A 5942-nucleotide genomic window follows, 5' to 3' on the forward strand; every position below is an offset into this window, starting at 1 on the left:
GATAATACAACCATCATGTTTGTTAAGGCGTGCTCTTTGATATACCATTTGGCGCCATTGTTGTACCATTTCAAATAGAACAGGTTTAACAATTAACCGTTTTCTTTGAAAAGTGTTTTTTTTTATATATATTTCCTTTTTCATCGTAATTCCTACACGATTGAATCGTATATATAGCTCATATAAGAATTAAACCTGCATTAAAATTCAGAAACTCCAGCATATTTTACGCAACAAATTTTATTAGAATTAACAAGGACAAATCCTTGAAAAAATATACATCGTTTAATGTTTGTAATAGCGCATAGGCTACAAACGTACTTTCATACTTGCAAAATATAAATAAAAATCCTTGAATCGTTATTACTTAGTAGCATGTAAGTGCAAAAATAATTGAACATCAAGAAATTGTAATCGGCTTCATCCTCCATTATTTTTCGGCTTAAAATTGAGTGTGAATTCAGCCCAAATATTCCGCACCTAGTCGATTTGCTCAACCGTATATGTCTTTGGGGCGTTAAGCATGAACTATATATATAGGACATCCAAAAATTTAGTTAATACGCTATATATATGACGTGTAAAGTAAAGCAATTAATAAGACGGAGATTATAATAAGCAAAGCGATGAAAATAATTGAAATGAAGAAAAAAAATACATATATTTGGGGTAATATTAATATATCTTCCTTTGATTAGCTCCAACATATATCGACAAATATAATACCCGCATAATACGCTCCCATCAGGCTGGCGAGGACACTAAAATAAAAACCAAACCCATATACATATGTTATATCTACTCCGACAAAAAACATGCCAAAATAAAGCCTGGTGCAAAAACTGACGAGAATGCAAATACTGATCAGCCCAAAAAACAGGTGATGCACAAAAACAGGATAAAATTCCCAGCCTGATGCAAAAACAGACAAAAAACAGGCCAAAATAAAGCCTGATGCAAAAAGTGACGAGAATGCAAAACTAAATGCTACATAAACAAATCAGATGATGCACATTCACATGATGCACCAACAGACCAAAAGTTACACAAACTGATCAGGTGTGGAGCGATAAACCTAACGTTCAACATTTATAGTTTTCCCGACTGAAACAAGTCTTTCTTACACGAATCATTGATTATGCTAAAACAAGTCATATATATAGGGCAATGATGGATTTTCCCGACTGAAACAAGTCTTTCTTACACGAATCATTGATTATGCTAAATCTTATCCTGAGGTATACATTGATATTCTCATTTCTGGAATTGAGTTGTATAAAACGAATATAAAGGGTATCTTTAAATCATAGGGAGTAACTAAATGAAGAATACATACATACTTGGGTTGGTCTCAATATTTATAGTTTTATTTTCTATCAGGGTGAAGATGTGCCAAAAGGTGAACTTTATCTTGGCTTTTGGGTTTATTTTAGCTGGACTGATTTACCAGGTATGGATGGCAAGGAATCAGTGTCGGGTTGAGAATGTAGTTAGTTATCTGAGGTGTTGTACATGTACTTAGACAACTCATTACATTCCTTTCTTACTCTCAAACGTTCAACAAACACAATAACGGCTGGCTTCCTACGGATAAAAATAGATAGAACATGGTCATTAATGAAAGCTTACCTCATAAAAATAGCAATGTGAGAGGCACCTATCTCGCCTTCGTCACACCAATGAATAAGCTCCTCGTAAGAAATCGGAGAAGTGTAGTCATCAAGGTGTAATACATGGTCATCAATAGAAATGTTAATTACTGATCCGCTCACCTTCATCTGCAGAAAAATGAAACTTGCATCAGTTTCTATAGCAGGACTCTCGTGAATATTTGATACCGGGTACATAATTATGATCGATAAATGTCAAGTATGATTTACTATTTTTTCTCCTTTATTTAATCTTTAGCGGCTCTTAAACACATAGAACACACCAATATATGGGTATTTATAGCCATCGGGATGGAACTCGGAAGGCAATGATGCTTATTAAATAGGTGAAAAGGAGACCTAAAACTTTGTAAAATTTAAAACAAAGTAAATTTAAAAGAGTGGATCTCTTAGACCGTCTCATTGTAGTTATGCAAGAGACATGTCATCAATTACCCTAAAAACGAACCAAAAAGAAAAAAAAATATACTATATAACACTTGGAAATTTGGCCATAAATAAATAAACAATGAATCCCAAATTCATACTTCCAGGAACCTGTCAATAAGTCCTACAAAGTACTATTATAGGAGTACTGACTATGGAAAACAACAAAAAGAAGAGATGACTTGACACTTTGACAGCCTATTACAATTCTGTGAAATATGGCAAAAACAATCCAATTGGAGGATTGAACCTGCGTCTATCCGCTGAACCACCAGACTCAAGCGACATAAATGTTACTTACTACTTGCTTACTTGTATATTTTTTCTAACTCTGGCCCTAGTAAATAAGGCCCAATTCCACCTCTGATTATGATAAATATGCTCATTAAAAACTCAATGTATTAGCAGTCTACTTGGTCATCGATTGAGCTTATCATTCGGTAGTTTACAGTCATCTAAAGATCAAGAATGATGGTAAAAAAAACAGAGTAAGAAAATGTGGTAAACCTTTCAATTTTGTTCCAGCGACAACTGATACCAATAGTTGATTCTCAGAAAAATGTGGTCTGATCTCTAGCAGCACATCCTTAACCTTAACTGCATCAAAAGGTGACCATAATCACCAGATTATGAACAATTTAAGCAATTATATGATAAAAAGCATTAAAATTTCAGACTAACACAAAAACGTTGGAGTAAGATATAGATATATCGAAACTAAGCATCACAATTTTTACAAGTTGCGGGAATATGTAACTTAACCCCAAAATCTCCCTCCTATAACAATTAGAACATGAAGTCGAAGGTTTTAACCATATAATAATACTGAGGTCAGCTGTAAGACAAAAGAAAGCAAGTGAAGAGAAGCATAGGCACTAAAGATGTAGCACTTGTTTCCGAAGCACTAAACCACATGTTAAACAATATTGAATAGGAAGGACGTCTACCATCTTTAATTTGATTCTATTAATAATAAAGTCAAAGATCATACACATTATCCCATTACACAAAGTCAAAGATGCTCCAGCAGAATGCCGCATTACTATTCCTCCCGGGCTAGTTGGTCTGGTTTGTGCCTGTTTTCTATTCCTCAGGCCACTAGATTGCATAGGTTCAACATCATTGCTCTTTCCGAATGGCACATGTTGAGCAGAGTCATCTCCAAGGAAGACTTTTAAGCCTGCCTCTGCACCCAATTTAGATGCCAAAACAGTAGCAGCTATTGCCTTGGCAACAGGACTTGTGTCATATCGCTGCATCAAAGACAAGTGACCATTTTAAACCAACAAGAAATAAGCAGGCTACAAAATTTTTTAGGCTCCAAAATCTTCAATTATGTATATGTAATGCAATGTATCCTATCATCTCATATTAGCAGGTGTATTCCATTATGAACAACTTATGATGCAAAATAGATTAGCAAACATCCTAAACTGATCAGAAACAAGTATTAAATGGTAAAATTCCCTGACAGTTAAGAAAGAGCATCACAATTAGCCTGATACACAATAAATTAATGTGAAAGCACATGTAGTACTTTCTGTTTCAATACTACAGAATTACGTATCCAAAGTCAATGAAACTTGTGAGTGTAATTTTCATGCACTGAGAGAAACAAGGGAGAGGCAAGGGCCCTATTGATGCCTATTCAATTGGGATGACAATGGACAGGTTCACCTCCACCGCAATGTTTTAGTATTATAAAATAATACGAAGTAGTTTTTATTCTGTAACATATTTACGGTCAAAGATAGAAAAATTTAACCTCGAACATAGAAACCAAATCAAACCATGTTTGAGAAACTGAACCAATCACACAGTAAGTTCAAGTATTTGATTAGTTCTACAATAATCCAAGTAAAATTTACAAGATTAAGAGATAGATTTAAGCCTAATACATGAATAACATAATCCAACAACCTAACTTGAATTGAATAAAAGACCCCCAATTTCATGAACCCTAATTATCAAATGCTGCCAATTTAATCATAATACTTGAAATAGAAGCAAAGAAACAACAATAATTACATCCTAAAACAATTTAATATAGTCTATTTAGAATAAAATGAGATTTCAAAAGTGACTCATAAACCCTAACAAAATTAATTGGAATTATAGAAAAGGGGGATTATACTAATTATATAGAGAATGAGGAAAGAAAAGCCGCCCTGGGATGAGGCTGTGCAAGGGCGGAATGTAGGAGCTGCGGGAGGGTTGGTAAGCGTATATGGAGGTTACTTGTGGAGGTTGAGTGTGCACACTGTGCACGGTACGCAGGGATGCTTGTGGTGATGGTGGCGGTGGTGGTTTGCCACAAGAGCAAAGCAACCGGTGGGCGGCATTATTGCTGGCCGTCGTGGTTGGATCGAGTGTTGAGAGGTTGTCAAGTGAGAGAATGGAGCACAGATCTGAGTTTCTATGTTTTAACTTCCCAAAATGACCATTGTTAATTGAGGAAACGCTTCATTTAACAGCAGTCAAACAATTATTGGCATCGGATTCAATTCTATAACCGATGTCACTTATTTTCAACATAATTAAAAAAAAATTGACCTCGGTTCTAAGTTTATAACCGATGGCAATAATGTGAAATTGGCATCGGTTGTAAACTTAGAACCGATGCCAATTACTCAAAATTCACTATTGGCATCGGTTCCTTAGTTACAACCGATGCCAATAACACTTTAAGTTACATTCGGCATCGGTCGTTATTAGAATCGATGCCAGTGTGCCGATGCCAATCGCTATAATTCTACTAGTGTATCACTCCCTATTATATACTCCTCACATCTCATTTCAACGAAAAGTTGTTGCTCCCTACATATATATTATCCCTATTCGCTTATAACATGTAGCCACCAATTTCAAGCATTTCGTTATCAAGGAGCGGAACAACCCCTCCTATCCCCTTGTTCCGCCACAGCCCTCAAGCAATGATAGTCGCTGCTGTGATTCGGTCTGTTTCCGGTTAATTAAGAATTTCGCACTAATTTGGAAGCACATTAGTTAAATACCTATACGAAACATTCATTAAATATGAACAAGATATTGAGGTGCAAATATGGGCGAAACAAATCACTGCTACATCAACAAAAATCATCTGAATTCGCATAATAAACAAATCTAACCCTAAATAATCAAAACATTAATATGCACTGCACATAAGCTAAAATTAATCCAGTAAACAGGTTCACCCTAAGGAAATTAACCTTCAAACCTAATCTAATCAAAATTATCTAAACCTAACCCTAGAGAATCAATATCTTTCAAAACTCTAATTTAATTAGCCAAAATAACAATTCATTATGTAATTCATTGAAAGATTGAGAGCTTTGTAATTATAGTTATACCTGTGTTTAGAGACGCGGGATGAAAAAGAGTTGAGATGCGGGATGGGTAAGAGTTGAGAGAGAAAAGAGATAGGGAGAGAAACAGTTGATGGTAGCAGGTCGTCAGCGTTGGGAGTGCAGATCGAAGCGTCGTCGCTGTTGGGGTAGCAGGTCGCCGGCGTTGAGAGTGAAGTCCGATATTGGGGTAGTAGCAAGTCGCCTGTGTTGTTGGGAGATTATGTGAAATGGATGATTGTGAATGAACAAGTTAATAGATACAGCCATATCTTTAGGGAGAACGGCCAACGATGGGGACCGTGCTCTTTGTTTTATCAAGGAGAACGGTTCTGGATATATAACCGGTTTCTTTTATATTTTAAGACGGTTGGTCAAACCTAACCGTTCTCTTTGTTAATGTAAGTGAACGGTTTGAACAAACAACCGTTCTCTATTGGAATCCTATATGCCCGCCAAACTAAAAATAACAAAGAGATCGGTTCCGTTATCAACCGTTCTT

At 35.8% G+C, this 5942-nt stretch overlaps 1 long non-coding RNA gene across 3 annotated transcripts; it reads right to left on the reverse strand.

The window, feature by feature from the left end:
• Window positions 1–224: 224 nt before the first annotated feature.
• LOC141639728 (uncharacterized) lies at window positions 225–5666 on the reverse strand. Of its 3 annotated transcripts, none has more exons than XR_012542640.1 (5): window positions 4231–4620; window positions 3088–3349; window positions 2604–2693; window positions 1630–1778; window positions 225–528 (listed from the first exon to the last, which is right to left on the reverse strand). It is a non-coding gene; the product is annotated as an uncharacterized LOC141639728 (long non-coding RNA). The 3 variants fall into 3 exon arrangements; XR_012542639.1 differs by lacking the exons at window positions 225–528; window positions 4231–4620 and adding exons at window positions 546–761; window positions 5447–5666; XR_012542638.1 differs by lacking the exon at window positions 225–528 and adding an exon at window positions 546–761.
• Window positions 5667–5942: the final 276 nt, after the last annotated feature.

This window comes from Silene latifolia, unplaced genomic scaffold (genome assembly GCF_048544455.1).
Source record: "Silene latifolia isolate original U9 population unplaced genomic scaffold, ASM4854445v1 scaffold_57, whole genome shotgun sequence".
NCBI classification, from domain to species: Eukaryota; Viridiplantae; Streptophyta; class Magnoliopsida; order Caryophyllales; family Caryophyllaceae; genus Silene; species Silene latifolia.